Source organism: Terrapene carolina, unplaced genomic scaffold (assembly GCF_002925995.2).
Source record: "Terrapene carolina triunguis isolate 2854851 unplaced genomic scaffold, T_m_triunguis-2.0 Scaffold33723, whole genome shotgun sequence".
NCBI lineage: Eukaryota > Metazoa > Chordata > Testudines > Emydidae > Terrapene > Terrapene triunguis.
This window is the reverse complement of record NW_020698074.1, coordinates 5,445,167-5,458,960: the sequence shown is the minus strand read 5'-3', so window position 1 is coordinate 5,458,960 and position 13,794 is coordinate 5,445,167.

Here is a 13,794-nt window from a genome sequence, read left to right as displayed (position 1 = left end):
GCACGTACCAGAAAATGCTCAAGCAAGTACAGTGGCTCTCTGTTTCAGTTGACTCAAGAAGTAAATTTGAAACAGGTAGGCTGATGGAGCCTTTATAATTTGAGACCAATCTTCTCACGTTGACCTGCTGTTCCTCTATAAAGCGAAGTCTAAGCAATAAATTCTTTGACCTCTTTAGCCATTTTTATGAGTCCGTCCTAATAGCGCCAATATTCACCATGTGAAATTTCTGCTATGATGCTAACGGAGTATGAAAAAGTTTCAAAGAAAGTTCTATTTTTTCCTAGGGTACAAGTATAGTAACAGACAAATGCTAAAATATCCAATGAAAGGCAAATGCTTCTTCACTAGGAATAAAATGTGAAAGGTCTATAGAAAAATATGGCACTAGCCCTCTCCTCATGTAGAGAACATGCATGGGAGTGGGACTTCTCTCCAAAACTCATGGACTATTCCCCACGGCAGGGAGGGGTTTGCCATCCTATCAGTCAGGAAGGGGATAAGGCTTTTGAACCTCAGTGACTGAGGAGCCACAGATTGATTCCAAAGCCCTTAGGGTCTCTGAGTAGTCAACCCCTCTTTTGTGCTGTCTGACTAGTTCCTCCCCACAGCAACATAATCCCTTTTAAACCACTGCACCCATTGGATTCCCCATCAATGCAGGCGAAGAAAACACATGATTCAAATGCAGTGTGGCCATGGAGCTCCCAGCAGCATTAATCCAGGGGTCTCCAGTCTCCTGGATCTTGTAGAAGGGTTTCAGTTGGTGGTAGAGGAGAGCAATGTTACTGAATGGGAGCACCCATGCCAGTATTGACATAGGTATGGGGAATTTCTGCCCTATATTATTGTGATTTGCTCTCCTTCTTGCCTTCCAGCAGAAGGCAGCATCTGAGTGTAAATTTTGACTGTTCTTAGAGGGTGAAATCCTTGCCCCACTAAAGTCGGTAGCAAAGCTGTAACTGACTTTAATGGGAACAAGATTTCACCAAGCTTTTCCAATCTCGCTAATGGCATCTCGCTAGCTGGACAGTGACATTAGTGACAATGCCAGTGTAGGCACTCGTCAGAGGAGACTAGTAACCAGTTTTCAGACTGCTTTACATTGATTTGAATAAGTAGATAAAAAATTTAGAAATGTAATCCAGATTTTAACTGCTTAAACATTGAATTTTTTTTATGATTGCTTAAAAAAAAGAATCCCTGTTCTGCTTTGATGCTGGCTCAGTAATCTCTTCCAGTAATCTCTTCCTGAATTGCCAATATCCCAATGATAGCACTTTGAGGAAAAATGTCTGCCACTGGTAGATGGCTTAGCAATGCCAAATATAATTTAAACTGTTCTATTTCTATGTATTTCACATTTTATGCCTGATATAGAACATTCCTCATTTTTCCGAGCTTTCTTGGCTAAGCAAAATGGGTGATCTTCTCTTTTAAGGAGGGCTGGATGAACATGCCCGGATTTGCTTTTCAAACAGAATGGTAAGATTATCTTCAGTCCATTCTTTTATTGCCTGGCTCTGTGTTATGAATAGATTTGGATGTTTTTTTTTTTAATTACTCTGTTACCCAGAAATATTCACATCTTGTATCAATCAAAGGAATCCCAGACTAAGGCAAACGACTTAGATGCCTTTATCCAATTTCCTTTTTATTTCTGGAACACTGAAAGAAGTAAGACATAAAACACATCTTAAATTTAGCTGTTCAGTTTTCAGAAGTGCCCTAGTAGGTCTGTTGCCTACTCTGCAGGACAGTCCTGGGTACAAATTCAGAGCCATTGATTGTAGTGAGATACAGAACACATGAATTGACTTAAGCAGTATAGACGAAATGGGTTAAATTCCAAAACTAAGGAGCAATTTCTTTCATTTCAGATAAAAATGGGCCCTTGCTAGGTCCAAGGAAAACGTTAAGTCTTCTCTACTCTGGGAAATGTTGTAGCCATTTTTCAGCTCAGGTGCAGTCCCACCTATGGGTAAGGTCTAGTGGAGAGAGACTGCAGGTTGTCACTGGCATCATGGCCTGTGCATAGTTTGCACTAGCTCGTACATCTTTGGTGGCACCAGTGGAACAGCACCAGTGCTGAAAAACCGACAAAATTTCCTAGCAAACACACCCCCTTAAGGCCTTGAGAGCAACGGTAGGTGCCAAGTGCTTCTAAAAGTCTTGCCATTGGGCACTAACTTTTCCTGTACTGCAATGGACCATGGGGGGACAACATCTCAAGATTCAGCAAATATTTGACTTTTAAAAACCAACTTGTTTTTAAAAACAAAAAGGTGATTTGATGACTTGTTTAGATCCCACAAGATCTTTGTGTGTATTGTGGGAGATCAGAAGTATTAATGAAAAATGTTTTTAAAATCTTTTGGGAAGTGTCCTAAACTGAAAGCTTATACCAATTGGGTGAAATTCACCCCTGTGTAGAGAGTCAGCATTCAGGCCTAAGCACCACATGTCTCATTATTTGAAGAGGCTCTGTGGCAAGAGCCATTCTGTTGGTTCTCTGCACAGGGTGACTTTTACTCATTGAAATGAATGTTCATTTGGTGAGGCCTAATTCTTACCACTCCTTACTGTCCCTTTCTGCAGCAGAAAATGTGGTTTCGCTACTTACAACTTCTGTCCTGCAGTGAGGTGGCATTTTGGACTCTCTGGTAAACTGTCATTGAATGTGGTTTCTGGTCTGTAAAATGAGAGAGACAATCTTTCGAGCTTACACAGAGCTCTTCTTCAAGTCTGGGAAACATATTCAGAGTGTCACAGCTAAATACAAGGTGAAACAGATGATTTAGTATAAATAGTTAACACATTTCAAGGGACCATTCAAGGTGAAGTGGCCTATTAACTACTTTTGCTAAACAATCTGTTCTGCCTTGTATTTAGCTTTGTTTGTTTATTTGTGACACTCTGAATATATTTCCCAGACCTGAAGAAGAGCTCTGTGTAAAGCTTGTCTCTCTCACCAACAGAAGTTGATCCAGTCAAAGATATTACCTCACCCACCTTGTCAGTCCCAGGATATTAGAGTCATGGCTACAACAACACTGCATACAAGTTTTTATTGCGTTATTTTCCCTTTTGAAATAAATTGAGCAGTGATCTAAATAAACACTCTGTGAAGTAACTTATCATAGTATATGGACAAGAAATACAGTTTGCTGTATTTTACCTCTGGCACATTTTAAATAGTCTCTTATTTTCTTATTGTACCTTCAGAAATGGGTAAAGATTTCTTTTTAAAAACAGGGAAGGTAAAAACTGGATGTGTAGCCTCTTTAACAGAATGTACCACAGTCCTGCTGTTTGCTGTGTTTAATTTGTTGTTTATAATGCCTTGAGTGAGCACATTCACCATGTAATGAAAGTGTGTGTTTGGGGAGAGGGGTGGGGAGGGGGTGATGGAGGGGAAATCTTTTTATGGAAAAAAGTTATGAACATAACAAACTATGAAGCAACATCTAATGAAAAGTTTCTTTTTAAGTGCAATATATTTATTTCTGCTAGAAATATAATATCAACATTATGTAATATTTGAAGCATTAAATGTTATTTGTAAACAGCTTAAAATTATATATATATCACAAAATTGTACATAAGTGCAAATGTGTGGATATCCATTTTCTTTCATTAAAATATTGGGTGTTTTGATATAATCCTTATTATACAAAGCTTCCTCCTTCTGGTGTTCTCCAGTTAATCACTGATGCACTTCTGTGATGGCATGCAAAATTCAGGCATGACTGCTGATGTGTGAAAGGTAGCCTAACTTCTTCATATTGAAGCCACAGTCGTCATAGGAGAGTGGTAACTCTGCTATAGTTAAGTGTAGTTGAGACTTGACTACTGTTTAATAGAAAAGTCGTTATAGTGTCTGAAATCTACCTGTTTGCCTAGACTGTCTTGAAAATTGCTGTGCCTCATAAGGGCCCAGGATAGGGCTGGTTAGCTGATATTTGGGATTGTTTGAGCAAGGGGTTCCCTAGCTTAAAAACCCCTTTGAAAGCCTTGTGACAATTCTCTAATCCTTCTAATGTCTTTGTGCACACACCTGTGGCTCAGACGCTGGTTCTGATCCTTCCCAAACTGATATCAACCCCTTGGGATTTCTCAGCTAGTGCACAGCACCCACTGGCCCTTGGGGGAAGCAACACTGGAAAAGTTATTGAGGATCAAGCTGACTATTCCAGGTTGGCAAAGAACTGCCATGTTGGGTCAGAGCAGTACTCTATCTAGCCTAGTATCCTGTCTCTGACAGTGGCTAATACCAGAGCTTCAGGAGGAGTGTACAGAACAGGGCAGTTAGTGATCCACTCCTGTCTTCCCCATCTGGCAGTCAGAGGTTTAAGGTTGCCCCAAACATTGGGTTGCAACCCTGACCATCTTTGCTAATAGCCATTGCTGGACCTATCTGCCATGAACTTACCTAGTTCATTTTTGAACCTGGTTGCACTTTTGGCCATCATAACATCACATGGCAATGAGTGCCACAGTTTAATTGTGTGTTGTATGAAAAAATATTTCCTCTTGTATTAAATCTGCTGCCTACTAACTTAATTGGGTGACCCCTTGTATTTGTATTGTGGGAAAGTGTAAATAACACTTTCCCCCACACCATTCATGATTTTATAGACCTTTGTCATATCCCCCTTAGTCATCTGTTTTAAATGGAACAATCCTAATCTTTTTAGTCTCTCCTCATATGGAAGCTATTCTATATCCTTGATCATCTTTGATGCCGTTCTCTAAAACTTTTCCAGTTCCACTTTATCCTTTTTGAGATAGGGCAACAAGAACTGCATGCAGTATTCAAGGTGTCGACACACCATGGATTTATATTATAATATGATATTTTCTATCCTTTTCCTAATAGTTCCTAACCTTCTGTTTGCCTTTTTGACTGCTGCTATGCATTGAACTGAAGTTTTCAGAGAACTATCCACAGTGACTAAAATCTTTCTTGAGTGGTGACCGCTAATTAAGAATCCATCATTATATGTCTAGCTGGGATTATTTTTTCCAATATGCATCACTTTGCACTATCAAAGTTGATTTTCATCTGCCATTTTGTTGCCCAGTCTCCCAGTTTGGTGAGATGCCCCTGTAACTCTCTGCAGTAAGCTTTAGATTTACAAAAACATTCAAGATAATTATTGTAGACCATTCCTGGTGTGGGTCACAGTTGAGAATGCCAAATTCAGGACAAGCTGATAAAAAAAAACAGTGTCGGTATACCCCAGAATTGGTGAATTCACCAAGCCAGTAACAAAAGTGAGCTCCTATATCACTACACTGATTAAAAAGAAGCTAAAAATACAGTCTCCTTAAGCAATCCATCCCCTATCACCACCCAGACATCTGGTCTTTATGATGAGAAGTTACTGAAAACCAGATTAATCATACATAAGGTTCTTCTAATCCCAAAGGATCAGCCACTCCCCCAGGTCAATATGTATACTTTAGATCTTACCAAATATCTCACTGTTGCCAATTCCTTTAGTAACTAAAAACAAAAGGTTTATTAATATAAAAAAGTTATTAAATGGTTGAGTCATCTACATTACACTTGATTTCAGAGTTTGCAGGTCAGGATAATAGCAGTGATGTTAAATCTCCTAGCTTGTAATAAATCACCCAAGCAGATTGGGGGTCATTCAGTCCTTTGTTCAAAGCTTCCTTAGAAAATCACAGTCCAGAGATGAAAAAGCAGGAATGAAGACAAAGCAGTGATGTCATAGCTTGCAATTTATAGCTCAGCCTAAGTGCGATGGAAAGTTACTGGCCAATATGGGATCCACGGTCACATGAGAATGGAAAGTCACTGGTAAAAGATGGAGTCTTAGATCATTTCCTTATGAACATGTCTCGTTGAGCCATGAGGCATTCATTGAGTACATGCTTCTTGAGGAGTTTTCAGGAGGCTCCCTAGAATACTTGATTGTCCTTAATGGGCCATCATGCAGGCTGGCTAGGGTTGATGCAGATCTGTCTGGGGGTGTGTGTGTGTGTGTGTGTGTCACGGAGGAACACAATACATGTTTTAGATACAAATACATAGCAAATATTCATAACTTGAGATACAAAAATGGTACATGCATATAAACAGGATGATGATACTTAACAGTCTAACTTTTCCACTGATACCTGTCATGACATACTTTGTAAAAGATTTTTTGCAACTTTGTGACAGTGGTGACGTATCAGTGCAACTAGTTAACTGTGATACTGTACAAAAAGGAAGATATCTGCAAACTTTGCCACTTTACTGTTCACTCCCCTTATCCAGATCATTTATGAATATGTTGAACAGCACAGGTCCCAGTACAGATCCTTGGAGGGAGCCCGCTGTTTACCACTCTCCACTGTGAAAGACCACTTATTCCTACCCTTTGTTTCCTATTTTTTAACCAGTTCCTAATCCACAAAAGAACCTTCCCTCTTATCCCATGATTTAAAAGCCTTTGAGGGATCTTGTCAAAGGATTTCTGAAAATCCAAGTACACTATCTCAAGTGGATCACCCTTATCCACATGCTTGTTCACTTCCTCAAAGATTTCTAATAGATTGGTGAGGCATGACTTCCCTTGGCAAAAGCTGTGTTGACTCTTCTGCAACAAATCATGTTCATCTATGTGTCGGATAATTCTATTCTTTACTATAGTTTCAACTAATGCTCCCAGTGCTGAAGTTAGGCTCACTTGCCTGTAATTGCCAGGATCGCCTCTGGAGCTGTTTTTAAAAATCAACATTACAGGTTGGTGCAGAGGCTTGTTTCAGCAATAGGTTACATATTACTGTTAGTAGTTCTGCAATTTCATATTGAAGTTCCTTCAGAACGCTTGGATGAATACCATCTGGTCCTGGTGACTTATTACTGTTTAGTTTTCACTTTGTTCTAAAACCTCTTCTATTGACACATCAGTGTGGGACAGTATTTCAGATTTGTCACCCAAAAAGAATAGCTCTGATGTGGGTATCTCCCCCACATCTTCTGCACTGAAGACCAATGCAAAGAATTCATTTAGCTTCTTTGCAATGGCCTTCTCTGGCTTGAGTGCTCCTTTAACACTTTGGTTGTCTATTGGCCCAGTTTCCTGTTTGGCAGGTTTCCTGCTTCTGGTATACTTACAAACGCTAACAGTAAGTTTTTTGTTTTTGTTTTTTTTAGCAAGTTGCTTCTAAAATTATTTCTTGGCCTGCCTTATACTTAACCTTCCTGAGTTTGTGCACCTTTCTATTATCCTCACTAGGATTTAACTTCCAAATTTTAAAACATACCTTTTTTTTGCTTCTAATGGTCTCTGTTACTCTACTGTTTAGTCATGGTGGCATTCTTTTGGTCCTCTTACTGTCTCTTCTGATTTGAGATATACATTTAGTCTGAGCCTTTATTATGGTATTTTGAAATAGACCCCATGCTCATAACAAGCACATTCATTCTCATGTAGTTCCCCTTTTTAAAGTTAAATGTTACCATGGTGGGGTTTGGGCATTATCCCCTCTACAAGGATGTTATGGTTGCTATTACTGAGCAGTTCAGCTATATTCACCTCTTGGACCAGATCCTGTGCTCCACTTAGAGCTAGATCAAGAATTGCCTTTCCCCTTTTGGGTTCCAGGACAAGGTGCTCTAAGAAGCAGTCATTTATGGTGTTTAGAAATTTCCTCTCTGCATCACACCCTGAGGTGACATTTACCCAATCAATATGAGGATAGTTGAAATCACCCATTATAATTGTGCTTTCTGCTTTTGTAGCCTCTCTAATCTTCCTGACCCGTCACCATCCTGGTCAGGAGGTTGATAGTATATTCCTACTGCTATACTCTTTTTATTCAAGCATGGAATTTCATAAAGATTCAACGGTAGCTTGTTTCATGTAAGATTTTTACCGTATTTGACTCTGTGCTTTCTTCAACATATAATGCCACTTCTCCACCAGCACAACCTATGTTTGTTTTAAACCCTGGTATTACCATGCCCCATTGATTATCTTCATTCTACCAAGTTTCCATGATGCATATTATACCAATATCCTCATTTAATGCCAGGCACTCTAGTTTGCCCATCTTCGTAGTGAAACGTTTGGCATTTGTAACATAAGCACTTGTTACTTATATATTTTGACAATATTCAGTTGCTTACCTTTATGGGTTATATTTAAATAGGACTCCGTTTTAACTGTTTCTCACTAGCTCCTACCTGTATTTTACCAACTTTTTCCCTATCCTCTTTATTAGGGTGTAGCATTCCCCCTTTAATAAATAAATTCATCCCTAAGGGGGCATCTCCATCTGAACCGTGTGCTCCTCTGCATCTGTTGTCTTTCCCCCAGGCGTTAGATTAAAAATGAGCTAAACTGATGCACCAAAGAGTCAATTATGGTTGGTTGGGATGGGGAAAAGCATGTAGAAGCATATTTAATGTCAGTCATAGAGTAGGTAAGGGCAACATGCTGTAGTCACTGAATCACAGCCCCCTTCATTGTCTGTGAATTCAATTCCTTCCATGAGCAAATAGCTCAGAGTCACTACCAGCCATGATACTCATCACCTACAGGAAAGGGGTTTTAAATTTTTTTAGGGGAAGAACTTTGGCTCAAGTAGCACAGATCCTTAGGAAGGGTCTCTAGTTACTTTATTATTGCACAGATCTTTTCTCAAGGTTCCAATATGTATCACTGTTCATAAGTCCATATTTATGGACAAAAAATCCATAGAGTTCAGATTACCAAATCATGCCTCATGTCTTTCTAGAACATTGAGTTCAGCTACACTCCTCTCTAAAAACCAGGAAATGAAGAGTTATAGTAACACAAACGTAAACTTCTGAAAACCAGGCAATATAAAGTTAAGGGACACCCCTACAACACAACCTTACCTCTGCCCCCTGGAGCTGACAATAGTCCTGGGAATGGTTCACTAAGAGGGATGGCATAAGTACACAAACAGCAGCTAAGAGAACATGCCATTGTTTGTGTTGTACTCCACAGATTTGGATCCCAGCACTTACCTGCGTGTACTCCAGCTGCGTTCTCTGTTCGGTTTAACTGTATTGAATGGTGGCAGGATTAGTTGGAGCAGCCTGGCAGAACTATTACTGTGATAGGAGGAGGGGTGTGTGCATGTGCCATGAGGGATCCAGTCTGACTCATTTTAGCATTAAGTTATATAGGTTTTGACCATAGCTGTGCACAGGGGTCTTCTTACCATGGGGATTGTCAGGACTCTCATGTTATACATGGCAGTAATCTCCAGGGCTTAGTAAGGGATCAGTGAAGACAATGGCTCAGCAGGAATTCTCAGGGCAAAGGTGAAGGTAAAATTTAGCAAGTCTGGGGTGGTTTGTGTAGAGTCAGTGTTTGAGTGTAGGCCAGGTGTAGGTAGGTAGCTGCTGTTTGCTACACCTCACTTACACCAGTTTTGCCTTACGAAAGAGAAGGTGTTAGTTGTACAGTTCCCCAAGTGTTCTGGAGCAGCTGTAAAGACAGTGCTGATATGTGTCATGTTGGAATGGTGGGGCATCATGTAAGAGGGCAGTGTTAAGGTTGCAGCGAGGGACGGTGTGTACCTAAACTCTTCAATTTCTAGTTTTCAGAGGCTTAAGTGTAGCCGAACTCAGCATTCTGGAAGGATGTGAGGAACTACCAGGCAACCTGAACTCTACATTAACAAAGGTTTTTGTCCATGAATTTAAATGAGAAGAACAGCGTGAAATCCACTGCACCATTTGCATGAAGTAATTCAAATACACTTTTGGTTGCTTTTCAGAAGACAAGATGGCTTAGAGAGCTGGAAATGGCATGCAGCATCTTTCACATCTGTTGCATTTTTTTAAGCCTGCATGTATCATTAGTAATAAAACATCTAATTAACAGCTATCAGATATTCAGTGGCATCCAATTCTTAGGCCCCACTTTCAATAAAGCCTGTGAGCACATTCTTAACTTTAATCACGTGCTTAAGGGTTTTCCTGAATATAGATAGACTTAAGCATGTGCTTCAGTGATTTGCTAAATCAGGGTCAGTGCCATTGCTAAGCACACTGTCCCTGAGCCAATGAAAAACATGGTCAACTTTAAGCATGAGTAGCTATACTGAAGTCAGTGGTGCTGTTTACCTGTTTAAAATTAAGCACATGCTTAAGTGCTCAGTATCTTGTAGCATCAGGTCCTTAGTAAGCAGATGTCCATACAATACACTATTGCAGTTGGTACCTTTTGTTTTCAGTCTCAGTAGAGAAGCCAAGAATTAAATAAAATATCGATCCTGAACTACCATCTTCAATGAGAGTGGGCATACTTCTGAACAGAGATGAGTCAGAAACAATGAGAATAGGATCACTCTAATTTATATCGGGTACGTAGATCAGCGTGTAAATATTCCACTGGAAGCATACAGTTATGGAGGAGATAAATGCTCTGGGTAGTGGCATACTGAGTTTCTAAACAAATGTGTATACAGTGAACACTTTTTAATACTATATGTTAAGCATGCTGAGCAATACAAAAATGGAATGCTGAAATATCAATAAAAGACCGTATCTCATATGTATTGAAATATTAGATTCTACAATATTAGTTCAATAATTTTATTAGAATGTTGTCATTGTTTATTATCTAAAAATAAGAAATTAATTTATCAATGGCTTTTACTGTCTAATGTCCTGATCCTACCCCTACTGAAGTCAATCATTAAGTGATAGTCAGTGTTGCTCAAAGAGGCTCTAGAGGTCCTTGGGGAACTGTAGGCTATAATATGCAAGCTGGTCTATGTCAATGCAGTGAGGGTACACTGAGTCTGTAACAGGATGGAGGAGTTTGCGAGTGCTGCTTTTCAGGAGAGTCGGATAATATCTCTCAATGAAGCAGTTGTTAGATACTGGCTCGCTAAGCTATCTCTTGACATTGGTAATATTATTACCTAGTCTCTCTCATTGCTTCTAGAGGAAGGTTATAGAGAAGCTTGTTTCAATGCAACTCTGGCAATACCTGAGGCCCCTAGGCTTCTTTATGTTGGAAAATCCATTTGTAGAATGGAGACTGTGCTGGATTTGTTAGTTAATCTCCTCCTTCTAGTTAAGAAATAAAACAGAGAAGGGCTACTAGGATGATCCAAGGAATGGAAAACCTGTCTTATGAAAGGAGACTGAAAGAGTTTGGCTTGTTCAGCCTAACCAAAAGAAGGCTGAGGGGAGATATGATTGCTTGCTCTTTATAAATATATCAGAGGGATAAATATCAGGGAGGGAGAGGAATTATTTAAGCTTAGTACCAATGTGGACACAAGAACAAATGGATATAAACTGGACACTAGGAAGTTTAGACTTGAAATTAGACGAAGGTTTCTAACCATCAGAGGAGTGAAGTTCTGGAACAGCCTTCCAAGTGGAGTAGTGGGGGCAAAAGACATATCTGGCTTCAAGACTAAGCTTGATAAGTTTATGGAGGGGATGGTATGATGGGATAACCTAATTTTGGCAATTAATTGATCTTTGATTATTAGCAGGTAAATAGGCCCAATGGTCTGTGATGGGATGTTAGATGGGGTGGGATCTGAGTTGTTACAGAGAATTCTTTCCTGGGTGCTGGCTGGTGAGTTTTGCCTACATTCTCAGGGTTTAACTGATCGCCATATTTGGGGTCAGGAAGGAATTTTCCTCCAGGGAAGATTGGCAGAGGCCCTGGAGGTTTTTCGCCTTCCTCTGCAGCATGGGGCACGGGTCACTTGCTGGAGGATTCTCTGCACCTTGAGGTCTTTAAACCACGATTTGAGGACTTCAATAACTCAGACATAGGTTAGGGGTTTGTTACAGGAGTGGGTGGGTGAGATTCTATGGCCTGCGTTGTGCAGGAGGTCTGACTAGATGACCATAAATAGTCCCTTCTGACCTTAAGTCTAAGTCTATGAAAAAACCAAGTATCCATGCTGATTCTTTTAGCTCTATTAGTTGGTTTTGAGATGATGAGCTGTTTCTTTTCTGAAAATCTCGCAACAGCTCGATGATGCCTTTCTAGAGACCTTTAAGAACTTACACATCAGAAGCCCGGGGGGGGGGGGGGGGGTAAATCTATCATGAATCAGCTGTTTTTGCTCATGCCTGAGACACATCTCAAGAGGAAAATTCCAGATAAGAACAAACTGGAAGAATGAATCAGCTGGGACCACCAAATGGTAGGGGTCACAGCATAGGTGCTGGAACTAGGTGTGCTGGGGGAGCTGCCACACCCCCTGGCGAGAAGTGGTTTCCATCATATACAGGGTTTACAATTTGGTTCAATGACTCTCAGCACTCCCACTATACAAATTGGTCCAGAACCCCGGGTCACAGCATCCATTTTTCATAGACAGCTGTGAAAGGGTGTGTTAAATAGGTGATTAATAAAAGTTGTTTAAATTTGTCAATGTGAATATGGCCCCTCCATACTTGTGTTAGTAAAAGACATTACAACTACAGTCTTGTCTACACAGATGGCTCTGTTAAAGAAAATATATTACACCCCTGGGAAGTTGGGAGCTTCAGAGGAGCAAACCCTCTTTTTCAAGAAGCCAAAAAGCATAGTAAAACTTTGAATAGAAGACTGGCAACAGCTTGGCTTTCCGACCAGGATGCTTACACTTGACACAAACCAGTTCAAATACTTTTTAAAAGAAACAAGACTGTTGTTTCAGATGCAGCTGCAGAATGGCAGGCAGATTTGGTAGATATGCACCAGTTCTGCAAGCACGACCGTGGTTTTAAGTATATCTATACAGCGATAGAATGTCTATCTAAATATGCCTGGGCCTTAGGCCTAAAATACCAAGACAGGCAATGAAGTATCCAATGCCCCTAAAGCTATTTTCAGTGAAAGTCACGTGCCTCAAAAATTACAAACCAATTGGGGGGGAAAAGAATTTTTAAACAAATCTTTAAGCAGATTGTTAAGGCAGCATGCTGTCACCATTTTGTTACTAATAATGAAGTTAAAGCAGGAGTTGTGGAGCAATTTAACAGAACTTTAAAATCTAGGATGTGGAGATATTTTTACGTCCCACAACACCTTTCGCTACATCGACGTCTTACCTGAAGTACAACCAGAGTTTTCACAGAACTATACGTACCAGCCCCGCTGATGTTAACCCTTCAGATTCTCTGAATGTATGGAAAATAGTTCATGGAGCGTTTTAAAATAAACACGGTTGTTGCCCCTTTTCGAAAAGGTGACCATGCAAGACTATGTAAAACCAAAGGAGCTTTTGAAAAAGGTTATGTACAAATGTTTACAGATGAGATATTCCTAGTAGATGAAACCTTAACCGAGGGCCAGAGACCAGTATACCAATTAAAAGATTACAGGGATGAGACAGTTACTGCATCTTTTTACCCTGAAGAATTACAGAAGGTTAACCCCAAGCAAGACAGGATTTACAGGATTGAAAAAGTTCTAGCTGAGAAAGGAAAAGGGAGAAAAAAGTGACTACTGGTGAAATGATTGGCATGGTTTGGTAAGTTGAACAGCTGGAACAGTGGTTCCCAAACTTGTTCCGCCACTTGTGCAGGGAAATGGGAGCTGCTGGAAGTGGCGGCTCAGCCTCTGCATCCAAAATTTGAGGCCAGGAACTGCGTGAAAGAGTACCTGAGTCTGGTACAGATGGCTGGTAAACACATGAAAGATTGTTCTCTGTTAATCAACTGGGAGGACTTGCACAGGGTTACATCTTGTTGGCCTTTGACCTATCTCCTGACCAGGAATGCATAGATCACTGTTCTCTGATTACAACTGGGAACCTGAGAGCAGAAATACGTTT